This window comes from Miscanthus floridulus, chromosome 19, assembly GCF_019320115.1.
Source record: "Miscanthus floridulus cultivar M001 chromosome 19, ASM1932011v1, whole genome shotgun sequence".
NCBI lineage: Eukaryota > Viridiplantae > Streptophyta > Magnoliopsida > Poales > Poaceae > Miscanthus > Miscanthus floridulus.
In genome coordinates, this window is record NC_089598.1 from 6,772,302 (window position 1) to 6,789,080 (window position 16,779).

Genomic DNA, 16,779 nt, shown 5'->3' on the forward strand with positions numbered 1-16,779 from the left:
AAGGCCCAAGGCCTTATATGTTATAGCTTCGGTGGACCTGGGACCTGTGGGAGCGTAGACTCGTGGTAAGCCGGCTGTAAGCCAGCTCCAAGATCTATATACTACTATATCTAGCTAGTTTAATGATGATGTTATCTGCCTGCTATCTTTCTGCTTTTATTTCTCATGTGTTTGGACCTAAGTCGGACAGGACCGGATTGATAGCTTTACGACGTTCACAATTGCTGTGTATCTACAAGATCGAACGAGCAATTAGATTTTTGTGCAATCATGATATGGAGAGTGTATTAAGTCCATCGTCGTCCCCTGGTCACGCATCAAAGTAGCCTAGGAGGGTATATGTGTGTATAAAATGTATATATGTGTTTGTGCTTGATGTGGGGTGAAGCTTAGGGACGAGCTGAGTAATGGAGAAATGTATAATAATGTTCCTGTCCCTAATATATGTGATATGATTAGGGTTCATGTGTATCATATGGCCGCCGGCCCGGTTGGCCTGGCACTCATATGTTGCAATGCATTAGTGGTGTATTATGTGCACATAGAGAGATAGATCGACAATAATGAGATGAAGGAAGAATATAGATCATAGCTATATATATAGAGTAGGTGCCACTCATATGTCTTAGATTAGATATTGGACCCTTCATTTAATTTGGACAAAATTTGCAATCGATCCTCAATTTCTACTCCTTACTAGGAAAAGAATTGATGAAGAAGTGGGATTTGTACACATGACAATTTCTACATGCATGGAAACTAAACTCCTCCAAGAAAAAAGAACATGCATAGCATGGACAATAATCACTATATGTGACGAGAGTTTACAAGTAGAGTGATATTATTGCATCATCTATATATATTCATCAGACCATGCATATATCATATTAATTACAATCAGGTTCAAGTGGTTTACTGAGTCTCACTCAGGATCCATTGATTGATTACACAACTCAGGATCCATTGATTGATTACACAGAGACAGAGCTACATACATATAAATGTTGTCGTGTGGGTAGGTCTGGATCATGAGAGATGGAGAAAGCTTTCATGAAAAGGCTAAACTTTAAAGGCCGGCAGAGAGGTGTGTTGGAGAATACAGTTTTGGCTTTTACTAGAAAGTTGGTAGTAGCTTCCGTTTTGATCCATCCATTGCCGTAGTGCAGGTGCAGGCGTGAGCTTCACCCGATGATTAGCCTCACGCCGGCTGCGATTCTTTCTATTTTTTTATTTGTTTGTTTCAGACTTGCTTGTTCCTGCATTGCATTGGGTCTTCTCTCTGTTGCATCTATCTTGAATTGTGTACTACCATGCCCTCTGGTGTGCCCTTTCATTGGTCTGTTACATCTGGAGAGCGATTCTAGGGCTTCATCAGAGGGGAGTCTCCGATATGGCGGGTCGGCGGTGACGCGAAGTCCTTGATCGCTTGAACTATTATCAGCCATGGTACAGTGTTTTTCTCTCACAACAAATCAGCTTCAGTCAGCTTATCAGGTGCAGAAACCATTAGCCGAACAGCTCGCGGAAATGGTGCGATACCCACTGCAAATTAAAATGCCTGCTTCATTCCAGGGAACATTATTTGTAGTGCCAAAGTTACATTATGTGGACTATATAATGCTCTTACCCTAGAACTAGATGTCGAGCATATATTCCTTGTATTATAGGGGGTATTTTAGTCCTTTAATATAAAATCCTAATACGAATTTAAACTGGATTTGGCTTCCTAGGCTAGTGGTAACTTCTTTCTTTTTGCTTGTCTCCCAGAGTGTCGTCCTCGCACATAAAGTGAGACCCGAGTGGATCCCTCCTTCCCGAGGAGTCACCATTTCGGACCTCCTAAAAAGGTACATCCGCATTCTACCTCTGAAACCCGGCGATGATGTACCAGTGGCGCTCTCTTGGGACGCATCTGAACATGAATTTTACAAGGCCTATGGAATAGGCAATTTTCACGAGGGCAGAGATTTTCATAGGTCGATGACTTAAGTTGTACTTAGGATCTGTTTAGATCCTCCCCTAAAATAAAATATCTGTTTGGATCCTCCGGAGGCTAGAACTAATAGCTAACTGACAAATTTTTAGTCCTTGATCGAGGATGTTGTAACATGGCTTTGGCGGGTGGCGAAGGCCCCCGACAGCGAGGTGTCGCCAAGGCGTCTTCGACCATCTTAGGGCGGAGACCCAGCGCTGACTAAAGGAACTTTCCCGGCTATGCTCGAAGGGTGCTGAATCTCCTTTTCATCACGGACTCCGCCAAGGCTAGGCACATATGCCGCCGACCGCTCAGGCGGGCGTCTCCGGTAATACGGGCGGAGGCCGCCTTATCTCTAAACTAATCAAACAAACGATCTTGCCTAAGTGTGTGCAGGTACTCAAGCGCAGGCGCTCGCGGTCCGTGCAAACGCGCCAGCATGGCCCCTGCGCGGCCGGGCGGAGACCTACGGATGATGTCTCCGCCCGGACCGGCGGAGACTCTCCAAGGCGACGGCGCGCCCCTGGAGATGGAGGCCAGCGCCGGGGTGCGCGACCGGGCGGAGACTTGCGGATGATGTCTCCGCCCGGACCGGCAGAGACTCTCCAAGGCGACGGCGCACCCCTAAAGGCGGAGGCCAGCGGTGAGAACCATGGCCCCCGCGCGGCTGGGCGGAGATCCGCGGGTAATGACTCCGACCGTCCGGCGGAGACCCGCCGAGGCAGCGGCACGCCCCTGGAGATGAAGGCCAGCGTCGGAGACCCAGGCCTTTGGGCCGAAGACCGAGGTATGGTGGGCCGACTGCTCATGGAAGCCCATCACTTGAAGACGGTATAGCAGGCTTGCCCCATGAACAAGAGGCTAGCGGCGGAATATTCCAGGAATGTACTGTAGCAGTTGAGGGGCATTGTAATAAATTCTGCTATGTAGTAGTTGAGTCCTATAAATAGGGACACTTGTAACCGTGCAGGTTGGTGGGTGGACAAATTAATGAAACCATAGCTTTCCGTGTCATTCCCTTACTCACCACTCTCCCCCTTATCGTTCCTGTCCCGAGCCTCCGCCCAAGGGCGACGTCCGACGGGCGGAGGCCTCGGTCTCTTCCACATTGTTTGAAATCGTTAGTTTTAACATTGGCGCCCACCGTGGTTGGGCCAAGGCAAACCAACGATGGCAGAGAAAAGAAAGACCACCACCAGAGCAGCAGTGACCACGGGTCAGCGAGGAAGGCCTAGGCGTAACATTCGTAGCGCCTACGCAACCTCGCCAGTGGAGGATGACACCAAAGCAGATGCCCAGGGTCAACCACCGGAACCCCAAGACCTAGAGATTCAAGATCCGGAGGCCCAACCAAACTCAGCCACAGCACCCAAGCAAGAACTGCAACAGCTGCAAGCACAGTTGCAAAGAGCTCAACAAGAGAGGGACAGAATGGCAGCAGCATTCGCAGCTAATCAGCAAGCTATTCAAGCGTCAGCACAAGCAGCAGAAATAAGGCAGCAGTTGGCAGTCCTACATGTTGAGATGCTAAGTATGCAGCATGCAGTACCAGCGACAACCTCCGCAATCCCAGCCTCCATAGCAACACCAACTGCAACCATGCTTCAAGGTCCTATGCCAGTGATCAGCCAGCCGACGATGCCATCTCAGGTGATGCAGAGGCCTATCAATCCCAAGTCCCCACTATCTGAAGGCATACAACAGTCGCCATGGCCAACAGCGTACAAGCCAATCACACTACCCAAGTTCAACGAAAAGACTGACCCCCATCAGTTCATTATGAGTTACGAGGCAGCAGTAGCCTCCGCCAGCGGAGACGACGCTGTCTTGGCAAAGTCATTTGTCATTGCAGCCGAAGGCGACGCACTGGCTTGGTATTCTATGCTCAAACTAAGTACAGTCTATTCTTGGGAGAACCTCCGAGACAAGATATTAGCAAACTTCAAAGGGCTAACAGCACAGTCGCTGACTTCCACAGATCTGTTTCAGTGCAAGCAAATGCAGGGAGAGACACTACATGACTACTTCCGGAAATTTGTGCAACTAAAGGCGAAGGCACCAGATGTCCCAGACGAGATCGCCATTGAAGCAGCGATCAAAGGCCTCTGAATCGGGCCGTTCGCAGCACACCTAGCAAGAAAGAAACCAACTTCCATACAGCAGTTGTATGACGAGTTTGAGAAGTACTGCAGATCAGACAATGACCTCCGCAAGAGGCTGGAGGAGCAAGGTCAAAACAGACAACAAAACAACAGCAAAAATTCCCAGAAAACCTATACGAACCAGAATGTATCAAATCAGAAGCCAGGCCAGGGGCAAGTGCTCAGTATCGAGGGTCAACCTCACCCCGAGCAAGGGCAACAGGCAGCGCCAACATGGCCGGAGACCCAGATAAGGAACCAAGGTCGGCAAGGTTACCAAGGCAAAAACTAAAACAGAAACCAAAGCCAGAAACAACGCAGGCCATATTGCGTTTTTCACGGCGAAAATGTAGGGCACAACACCAAAGATTGTCCGGAGATAAAAGAAACATAGGAAAGGATGAAGAACAAGCAGACTACCCAACCTCCGACACAGCAGAGTGCAAGAGAGGTCAACACCACCTACACAACTGGCCACCAGCAGTACTGCCCAATGTACCCAGTGCTAAACGCAACCCAAATACATCCCTCCACACTGGCCTCTGCCTATTACCCAAACTTCCTACTAGCATGGCAGTCATCACCTTCGCAGCAGCCTCCAGCGGGCAACTACAGGTCGGACGCAAGCCTGACCTGCATAAACCCAAAATCTCCCCATATAACCTACCTCGAAACAAACCCACTGGAGCAAAACCAAATAAGGTTCGAGCCTCCGCAGCCACAGCACCACATGCAGCAACTACCTCCGCCACAACCACACAACCAACCCCCAACACCAAAAAATGAGCCAAACCTAGAAAACCAAGTCAACTCTCATGGAGCACTGCCAACAATAGGCATGATATTGCCAATCGCCGGAGGATCATCAATGGAGTTTCAAACGAAAAAGCAGAAAAAGGATCACCTCCGCCTAGTAAACAATGTAGCAGTCCAAGGCCCGATGAAACACACAGATTGGTCTAGAGTCCCAATCACCTTCACAGAAGAAGATCTCCAGCTAGAGAGCTACCCTCACGCAGACGCAATGGTGATCAAGACCAACATAGCAGCATGGGAGATAAGCAGAATACTGGTCAACATGGGCAGTTCAGCAGATATCATCTTCGCAAATACATTTGACCAAATGAAGCTTAGCAGAAATCAACTACAACCCTCCGAATCCCCTTTAATAGGATTCAGAGGCAAGCAGATACAAGCATTAGGAAAAATCTCACTCCCAGTGTCGTTCGGAACCCAAGCGAATGCCAAAACCGAGTACATAACCTTCGACATCATCGATCTATATTACCCATACAATGCCATCTTGGGCAGAGGATTCACAACCAAATTCAACACAGCCCTGCACATGGCCTACCTGTGCATGAAAATACCAGCACTCCATGGTATCATCACAGTCCGAGGCAGCCAGAAAGAAGCAAGAAACATAGAGAAAGTTATCTACAGAGCCCAAAGAAACATCAATGCAGTCGAGTCGGTAAACAAAGAACTAGAGCCTCCGGATATGCCCAAAGGAGAAACAGATATGGCAGGTCAAGAAGAGACAAAGCTGATCTCTCTAGAAAAGGAGTTACCAGACAGAAAAGTAAAAATCAGCTCACAATTGAGCAAGGCAGAAGAGGAAGAGCTCATGGAAACTCTAGTAAAAAACAAGGACATCTTCGCCTGGTCAGCCTTCGACCTCTAGGGAGTCAGCAGGGACATCATACAGCACAAACTGGATATCAATGAAAACATGAGACCGAGAAAGCAAAAACAGAGAAAAATGCCGGAGGACAGAATCCTGGCAGCAAAGGCGGAGGTGCAAAGACTGCTAGATGCAAAAGTCATCAGGGAAGTCAAGTATTCAGAATGGCTCGCAAATGTAGTACTGGTACCAAAGAAGAACGACAAAATGAGAATGTGCATAGATTTCATAGATCTGAACAAAGCTTGCAAAAAAGACCCTTTCCCATTGCCAAGAATAGATGCCTCCATCAACAAGGCAGCCAGATGCTAGAGGTTCTCTCTCCTCGACTGTTTCTCTGGGTATCACCAAATCTGGATGAAAAAAGAAGACGAAGACAAGACAAGTTTCATCACTCCATTCGGGACATATTGCTACACTAGAATACCAGAGGGCCTCAAAAATGCCGGAGCAACCTTTGCCAGAATGACAAAAGAAGTTTTGGGCTCACAACTAGACAGAAACATCATAGCCTACGTCAACAACATAGTGGTCATGAGCAAGAACAAGAATGATCATGTCTCTGACTTACAGGAGACCTTCGCCAACCTCAGGACAGCTGGCCTCCGCCTCAACCCAGAGAAATGTATATTTGGAGTCACAAAAGGGAAAATGCTAGGTTATATCATAAGCAGCGAAGGCATCAAAGTGAACCCAGACAAAACCAGAGCAATAATGACAATGGCAGAGCCTAAAAACAAGAAAGAAGTGCAAAAGCTGACGTGAAGAATAGCAGCGCTCAACAGATTCATCTCAAAATCAGCAGAACATAGCCTACCCTTCTTCCAAGCCCTGAGGGGTGAAGGCAACTTCGAATGGGGGTCCAAGCAGTTGGAGGCATTTCATAACCTCAAAGAGTATCTAGCAAACTCACTGATGGTCTCCGTCCTAGAATCGGACAGCCACCTATTGCTGTATGTGGTGGCCTCCGACCATGCAGTCAGCGCAGTTTTAGTCCACGAGCTGGAAAAAGAATCAGGCAAAACTCAAAAACCAGTTTATTTCATCTCAGAAGCACTGTCCGGAGCCAAGCTAAACTATACAGAGGTAGAGAAAGTTGCCTACGCAGTGCTGATGGCATCAAGAAAACTAAAGCATTACTTCCAAGCCCACGAAATCTCAATTCCAACATGGCTGCCACTACAAGACTTGCTCAGAAACAAAGAAGCGTCTGGTAGAATAGGCAAATGGGCTACAGAGCTATCACAGTTTGGAATCTCATATGTCCCCAGAACAGCAATCAAATCACAAGCATTAGCTGATTTTGTAGCATATTGGACACCTCCGACAGAGCCCAAGGTACAACCAACAACTCAAGGCTAGATAGCATTCATGGATGGAGCCTAGGGCCAAGCCAGAGCAGGAGCCTCCATCGTCCTAACGGCACCCTCCGGCGTTAGACTAAAATACGTAGCAAGGCTAGAGTTCAAATCAACAAACAACATAGTAGAATATGAAGGCCTGATCTTAGCGCTGAGCAAAGCAAAGCCCCTAGGGGCAAAAACATTGATAGTCAAAATAGATTCTCAAGTGGTCACTGGCCAAGTAGAGAAAGAATACACAGCAAGAGAGCCAGAACTCATCAAATACCTATCCGTTGTCAGAAATTTGGAGCGGAGATTCAAGGGTTTCACCCTGAAGCATATCCCAAGATCAGAAAATGCAGAGGCAGATGAATTGGCAAAGGCTGCGGCAAACAACCTGCCACTGCCTCCAAACACTTTTTACCAGATCTTGAAGTCTCCGGCAACTGCGGAGACATCTAAGGCACTAAAACCCATACTACACCTACAAAATGAAGATTGGAGAAAGGTGATAACAGAATTCCTAGAAGGCAAAACCACCAAAGAAGATGAAGCAAAAGCAGCAAGAATACATTCTAGGGCAAGAAATTACATAATCATAAATAGCATACTGTACAAGAAAGGAGTAGTCTAGCCTCTCCTCAAATGCATATCGCAGAGCGAAGGCATAGAGTTGCTTCAAGAAATACACTCAGGAATTTGCGGGTCGCACATTGGCTCCAGAGCTTTATCAGCAAAGGCAATAAGGCAAGGCTTTTATTGGCCAACACACATACAAGACGCAGAGCAAACAGTCAAAACATGCAAAGCATGCCAAACATTCTCTCTAGGACAGTCAAAACCATCGTCGGAGACCCAGCTTATACCTCCGACATGGCCGCTGCAAAGATGGGGGATGGACCTGGTCAGCCTATTACCTCCATCCCAAGGAGGAAACAGATTCGCAGTAGTGGTAGTGGAATATTTCACAAGATGGATAGAGGCAAAGCCGCTGACAAAGATAACCTCAGAAACTATCAGAAAATTCTTCTAGCAGAACATCATTTGCAGATTCGGTGTACCAAGGATCTTGACAGTAGACAATGGAAAACAATTCAATTTAGAGAACTTCAAAGAATTCTACAAAAGCATAGGGACAAAATTAGCCTTCGCCTCGGTATACCACCTAGAGTCCAATGGAGCAGTGGAAAGAGCAAACAGAATAGTCTTTTCAGCAATATCAAAAACACTGCTGGGCCTACGCAAAGGAAAATGGATAGATGAATTACCTAGAGTTATTTGGTCACACAATACATCCGTCTCAAGAACAACAGGATTCACACCATTCAAACTGCTTTATGGAGAAGAGGCCATGATGCCAGAAGAAATAAAGCACGAAGCCTTCGCACAACAAGTCAGCTGATGTTGCAAGATGAAGAATATGCAAAAGAAACAATGGAAGCCACCAGACTAGAAGCAGTCGATAACATTGCAAAATATCAGTCCCAAACCAAGAAGTGGAGAGACTCTCAGGTGGTAAGGAAAGACATAAAACACGGAGACCTCATACTCAGGAGAAAACCCAACGCACAACTTGTCGGCAAGTTGCAACCGAAATGGGAAGGCCCATACACAGCAACGGCAGTAGGCCAACCTGGTTCTTTCCACTTGACCGACAGCGAAGGTGTCACGACAACCCACACATGGAATATTGACAGCCTTCGCAGATACTACATCTAGGCAATGTACCAAAGGGCAACCTCCGCAAAATATAAGCGGAGGCCCCTCCATGCATTTACCTTAGTTTTTTTACTTCAATCAAAACAAAATATAAAAGACCCTGCACTCTTTTCCTCACAGGGGAACTCCAAGCGGAGATGAGGTTTTTAACGAGGCAGGCTCAATGTAAAAATCCTCTACAAGTATAAAGAGGTAATTCCTCAAAAGAACGCCACAAAAAACCCAAAACCGAAAGCGGCCAGCTCTGGCACCGCAATATTCGGTAAACAAAAACTACAGGTCCTTTCAAAGCGCCAGCCATAGGCAAGGGCAATTTGAAACGACCTCTATGGCCAAACAGGCCTTCGCCCTTGACAAAGTCCTGACCAAAGTCAGGCATCAAAGCCAAAAATCTTTGGCCAAAAAGGCCTTCAACCCTTGATAAAGACCTGACCAAAGTCAGGCATCAAGGCAAAAATCTTTGGCCAAAAAGGCCTCCGACCCTTGACAAAGACCTGACCAAAGTCAGGCATCAAGGCAAAAATCTTTGGCCGAACATGCCTCCGACCCTCGAAGAAGACCTGAACAAGTTTAGGCGCCAAGAAAAAAAACAACCTCAGTTGAACAGGCCTCCGACCTTAGCAAAAAAAACCCTAGCATTAGGGGCAACAAATTTGTGGCGCTAGAACCAGGAAAAAGGTCTCCGCCATCTAAAACAGGAAAAACAGAAAGTGCTTGACAAAACACTGCCACCACTGTGGCGCCAGGCCTCTTTACTTCAAAGAAGATCTCAAGGAGAACGAATAATTCAGGCAACATACATGCCATTAAAGCCAAGATACGTTCCACCTAACAACGTACAAAAATGTTAACACCCGAAAGCCACCACCCCACTATAAAAACGAATTCCCCCGTGCCCTTAAGAAACTCAGTCAGCATAAGGCGCAAGGGCGCAAGGGGGGAGCAAGGCATAGTGCAGGCAAAAGCCATAGCGATAGCCATGGAGGTAGGGGTCTCCTTAGATATACAAATCGGCCATAGATATTGTACGAAAACTCGTAAAATCAGAGGCAATGGTAGACAGTCAGAGACAGTGGGAAAAGAGAGAGGGCCTATGGCACGGTGATGAATAGCAAAGGCCTACGGGAGCAGGGGGATATCGCACGAAAACTCGTAACATCCCCTTGACGCCGGAGACCTAACCTGCCATCTCCAAAGATCAACCATGTCCCACGGGTGTGCAGCGTCGGAGACCCATGCCTCCAGACAGCTAAAACACCCAGCTAAAGAAATATCTAGAGTCTCTGCTGTCTGCACAAGCTGCACCAAACCCCCAGCCGGATCAAACGACGAATCGGCAAACCTCGCCAGGCGGACTTCAAGTACGCCTCCACCGGTCGAAAAACTACGAAGACTTCTACCCTGGCCATCAAGCAAACATAGAGAATGAGAAAAAACGGGGCGAAGGTCCTGGCCACCACCTCTATATCGCGCTCGATCGCCCAAGCAAAGGACAACAGTGCGCGAGCTCAGGACTAGACGAGATATGTAAACTACCACGACGGGCTCAAGCCACCGCACAAACAATCAAGAAAGTGAACATGTCTTGTATTCCATAAAGCGTCGAGAAACATTCTTACAGGACACCAACTTGAAATAAAATCCTAACTACTATGGCGGAGGTCCGCGCCAAGCAAGCGCATGAGTAAACCCAGCGCGCTCATCGTCTATGTCAAACCTAACTGACTCAAATACATCGTGCGCAATGCTGCGGGGAAAGGCCGAACGCCAATACTCCCAAAGCTCTCCGCTCACGTAAATACCATCGTTGTAGAGAGTCAAAGGAGCAACATCTTGCACAGGCTCACGATTTAGAACCTGCGCAAGGTTAAAATTTTCCACAAAACCATTCAGAACAAAATAAACTTTATTCACAAAAGTCCAGTTGGACTGCGAGATACACGCTAGAACAACTAAATGCTACAAAGAGCATAGACCTCCGGCGCATCAGCCGCAGCAGAAGTCCCTGGAGCGGAGCTTGCATCAGCTGTGGGTGGGCATGGTGCCTGCGGCCTCCGACCACTGCCTTCGCCGATCATAGATCCCCCTGGAGCGCCACCAGCGGTGGAGGCACCAACCGCAGTCGCTGAGCGCGGAACCGACGGAGGCCTGCCCGCAAGACCCTTCTGCGCATCCTGCAACATAGGCTAGAATGTTAGGGGCAAAAGCAACGAAAGCCTTCATAGCATCAACAATAAAAAAAGGGCGACTACAAAGACTATAAGTACCTTCGCCCTCTTGTCCTCCGCCAGTTTTCGGGCAGCAGATCTCCCAAATGGAGCCCAAAAGTGCCCGATAAAATTTCTCAAGGTTTTTCGCAAACCAAGAGAGGTCTCACCGAGCTCCTCCAGACCAGGCAGCGCCCCCTCCGGAATACTCTCTGTATGCGTACACCCGCCGCGTGCCAAAAGTATGGAATAGTTCGCCACTCCCGCTAGCGCCCCGTAGTCCGTGCAGCCGTTGATCAGACCAGGGAGCTTCACAAGATGACGTTGAGGGCAGATCAGAAACAGGCCAGATGATGATCAAAATAAAAACATTTTATACTTACTCGGACCCGGCGCCGTCAGCCCCGGTTGCCCCAGACCGAACCTGGTGCCCGCAGCGGCTGCTCGCTCCTCCGGGGTGAGAAGTCCAGCCATGACATCACCTACAAAGCAGTAGATGCACAGTATTGGCACTTAGCTCAATACGCAAAGAAATGAAATGGGCGAAGACAATAAACACAAGGATATGCACCAAATAGACTTACTCATAAAAAGCCTAGGCAGGGCAGCTTGCCGCGCCCTCTGAGCAGAAGTGATGAGGACATGGCACCTTCGGATACGAACAATGATTATAAGGTGTGCTCATTCCTACATTTGCATAGTGGCTTTGGTTATAATTCACTTGGTTCCATATGTACATGTCACTATTTGATTGTAGGTTCAAATGTGTTTCATAATGGAAGTTCATCAAAGTTGAACTTTTGGTTCGTCGGTAGCCCGACAGTGCCTCATTGGGAAGGCCATAACTCATCTATTCGGAGTGCGATCGAGGTCAATGAGCACTTGATGGAAAGCTTGTTTGATAAGCTTTCAAATAGATCTAGTCCCATCTCAATATCACGTCGGCAAGGCCTCCAAATCACCAATATATTCTGTCGCTATTTCTGGCGGGAGCTACACTGTCGTTATGGGCTTGTTAGATATCCTTGGGACCCAGGCCCAAGTTGGAGCACGCCCCAAGAAGATGGAGAACACCTAAGAGATGGCCTTAGACATCCTCCTCCTTGGCCACCACCTTAGGAGGCCAGCAAGGACGTCCAAGCCAAGCCAGAGGCCCAGTCCAATCCGAGTTCGAGTCTGGCTCGGTCGTCAAGACTAGTCTACAATAAAACGGACGCCCAGGACGCATCTGAACTCCGTTTTCGATGATCCACATATGGATGGAAAGCTAATTTGATAAGGAAGCTAATACAAGTGGTTTCACATCAAAACCTCTTCGAAATCAATAGGAATAGTTGAAACAAGTTAGCATCCAGAATCTATCAGGGTGCTACGACACCTACTTTTGGTCCGTTGGACCGTGTATCGTGTTTGGGCCCATTAGGGGGCACGTTCAGGGTAGACGATGACCCTAAGACCTTTATAATCATACGCGGCCATCGTCATTAGGTTTTGGGTTTTGCTTAGATTATTCTGTCAAGAAACAGTTTCGCCGTTCTTCGGTTTGTGAGACCCCAACTCATGAGATTAATCATTCATCTACAATTTGGTTGCTTTCTTTCTTGTTCTTGCTTGTGTTCTTCATTGCACAGACAGGGATTAGCCTTCTTGGCGAGGTCAACCTAGTCCGTGACTTGGTTGATAACCAGAGGAGCTGTGGTGCTAAGATTGTAGGGTTCGATCTTTTTGATCTGAAGCTGGATCGGTGTGTCATTCTCCGCCACAATGATAGTTACCATCACCTGACGGAATATCAGGATCCCCATCTCCATTAAGTGGTATCGAAGCTAAGGTATACCGTCAGGTTCACTTTTATTTCCTAGTTTGAGAGTTTTGCATTCGTCATATAGTCCAGTGCCATACTTTTATTTCCTATCCTAGAACTTTCCGCGCCATAGCCTTTGCATATTTTAGTTTTAGATTCCGTTGTTGAGTTTTTGTCCTAGGTCAAAGTCTTATTGCTGATTTAGATTGTGTTCTTTTCTAGTTTGTGTTGATCCCTCCACCCGTCGCTATTCCGTATCACCATCGGTTTGCATCTTGTGTCCACTAAAACCCTTATTCGAGCAGCTTCCTTAAAACAGTCATAACTTTTGCATTCAAACTCGAAACAGGGAAAAATTTATATCTACGGAGAATGACAGAAAATTTTAGATCTATTTCATCCCAGCATAGCTGGGTTCGCAAAAATTAGATTTACGAAATTCGATTAGGAAAATTGAGTTTCTGGGCCCACAAGTTTTGGTATGCTTTTTAGAGCACAGTCCTAATTTTCTATAGGCCACATCTTTTATTCAATTGAGCTCAATTTTTTTGTGGTTTATTCTTGTGTGCTCCTTGCTGAGAAAAAAATATCAAAAGAGCAAAAGCAAGAAAAAAAGATTGGACAAAAAAATAAAAGAAAAAAAAATAGTAAAAGAGAATAGAAGATATCGAAAAGGAGCACATAAGGAACACTCAATAGCTCTATTGTTTGTGGTACCTTTTGCCTTGTTCATATCCGTTGCTACCTTTAATACTTGTTTTCTTTCATCCTTGTTTCCTCTCTTGTTTATCACAACTGGTGATAGGAACACGTATAGGCCAGCAACTAGGACAAGTGCTCTGGACATTTATTCAATATTGTTGTCTATCACTGACTTGTGTGCCACATATATATATTTGTTGTTTTTCGTGCCTCCCAAGCTCCACATATATACTTCAGATCAGTATAGAAAAAAGGTCCTTGCAATCTCGGTACCACTACCTCATAGGTATCACGAACCAGCCGCCGGTTGTACCGCCCACTGCTTGCATTAGTAAGAACTTTGTAAGAGCTTGGTAAGACGCTTCCACTTGCTGTCAAAAGTGACACCACTGCAACCACGTAGTCATTTGATAGGGATAATATTTTTGTATTATCTTTTGCTGTCTTCTAACAATGATAGGTTGTTCGTATCCACCGACTTATGATGGTATAGGTGCTGATGAGTACATGGAGTGGGAAATTGCCATCGACAACATATTTGCTACTCGCTTTATGTGTCCAAGGAGGAAGGTAAAAATGCAGCTAGTGTTTTGCGATATTCTGCTTTATCTTGGTGGAAGTCTTTAGATCCTTCTGATAAACCTCAAACTTGAAATGATATAAAACTTCTTATGCGAGAAACCTTTATTAATCCACCTATTTTGATTTCATATGATGAGGTGCACCATTTGGAGGAAGAATCTGTTGTTATTCCTCTTGCTATGACTAACCTTCTGCAGGATAATATCCATAAGCGAGAGGATGACATGGAAGAAAATGAGGAGCTCACAACCTCATATGCAAATTCAGAACCATCACTTCACAATGCACCTATTACTCCTGCTGAGAACACAGGTAATGCCCATGGTGCTTCACTCACGGAAGGTGAAAATTGTCTTAATGTACTAAATTTTTCCATAAACCATGCTATCATAGAGCAATTGTTAGTGGAACCCTCTCTTGATTTATCTTTGTCGCATGATAATTTACTTGATATTCCTTGTGATAAAGATGAATTAGTTGATGATGCTTCAGTTTTCCATGTTTTTGAACCAATTACTTATGCTGAACATAAATGTTTGCTTCCCATTGCTACCGAAAAAAAGAAAAGAAATTATTGTATTCTTCAAATACTTTGGGTTATATTGAGTTTGATACTTTATATGCTCTTAGTAGTTTAGAAGAGAAACTTAAATGTGTTGAATTGCCATGGTTGTCTACTTGTACATATCATTTTATTGGAAAATATAATTGTAAAGGAGAGTATATGGTGCATCGTGTCTATATTTGTTCAACTCTGAAATCTCCTAATATTGCGCAAAAGTATGATCAACCAAAGGATTCCAATTGCTATAATCTTGTCATGTCGAGTTTCCCTAGTTTTGTTATAAAGAAACATGTAAAATTTCAAGAAGGGGAGCAATGTTGGCTACTACCAACAACGTTTCCTTTGGCTAATCCCAAACCGAGGACGGTTTGTTGTCAAGAAGGGGAGGATGATGAGGACATGGCACCTTCGGATACGAACAATGATTATAAGGTGTGCTCGTTCCTATATTTGCATAGTGGCTTTGGTTATAATTCACTTGGTTCCATATGTACATGTCACTATTTGATTGTAGATTCAAATGTGTTTCATAATGGAAGTTCATCAAAGTTAAACTTTTGGTTCGTCGGTAGCCCGACAGTGCCTCATTGGGAAGGCCATAACTCATCTATTCGGAGTGCGATCGAGGTCAATGAGCACTTGATGGAAAGCTTGTTTGATAAGCTTTCAAATAGATCTGGTCCCATCTCAATATCACGTCGGCAAGGCCTCCAAATCACCAATATATTCTGTCGCTATTTCTGACGGGAGCTACACTGTCGTTATGGGCTTGTTAGACATCCTTGGGACCCAGGCCCAAGTTGGAGCACGCCCCAAGAAGATGGAGAACACCTAAGAGATGGCCTTGGACGTCCTCCTCCTTGGCCACCACCTTAGGAGGCCAGCAAGGACGTCCAAGCCAAGCCAGAGGCCCAGTCCAATCCGAGTTCGAGTCTGGCTCGGTCGTCAGGACTAGTCTACAATAAAACGGACGCCCAGGACGCATCTGAACTCCATTTTCGATGATCCACATATGGATGGAAAGCTAATTTGATAAGGAAGCTAATACAAGTGGTTTCACATCAAAACCTCTTTGGAATCAATAGGAATAGTTGAAACAAGTCAGCATCCAGAATCTGCCAGGGTGCTACGACACCTACTTTTGGTCCGTTGGACCGTGTATCGTGTTTGGGCCCATTAGGGGGCACGTCCAGGGTAGACGATGACCCTAAGACCTTTATAATCATACGCAGCCATCATCATTAGGTTTTGGGTTTTGCTTAGATTATTCTGTCAAGAAACAGTTTCGCCGTTCTTCGGTTTGTGAGACCCCAACTCATGAGATTAATCATTCATCTGCAATTTGGTTGCTTTCTTTCTTGTTCTTGCTTGTGTTCTTCATTGCGTAGACAGGGATTAGCCTTCTTGGCGAGGTCAACCTAGTCCATGACTTGGTTGATAACCAGAGGAGCTGTGGTGCTAAGATTGTAGGGTTCGATCTTTTCGATCTGAAGCCGGATCGGTGTGTCATTCTCCGCCACAATGATAGTTACCATCACCTGACGGAAGATTGAGATCCCCATCTACATTAAGAAGTCTTCACCGTATCGTGTGGCGAAGGCCCAAAGGGCCGGAGTTCCTCAGCCAGTGGCCGGCGGGCGGAGGACTCGAAGAAGGCCGAGCCGCCGGGGCCTCCTCAGCAAGAGCGGCCTCCAGCCGCCCGACGTTGGCCACAGGCATGGGCAAAGGTGCGATAATGGCAGGGGACGAAGGAGCATGTCGCAGGATGGCCTCCGTGTCCTCTTCAGAGCTTGAGCACAGCCCGCCAAGAACGTCGGGCATAGGCTCGATGGCGCTATCTTCCGGCTATTCACCGACGCTCGTAGCACCATGCGAGGAGCGCGCCGAGGCAATGCCGGTCTCCAGACGCCCGACACCGCTCATAGCTCTGCTTGTCGGGCACACCAGAGCTATGGGAGAGCCACGATCCCCTCCGCTCGCAACTCGAGCGTCCGCTGATGGGGCGGAGGAGCTCTCAACGTCTTCGCTACCGGCGGAGGCAGCGCCCGCACTGCTAG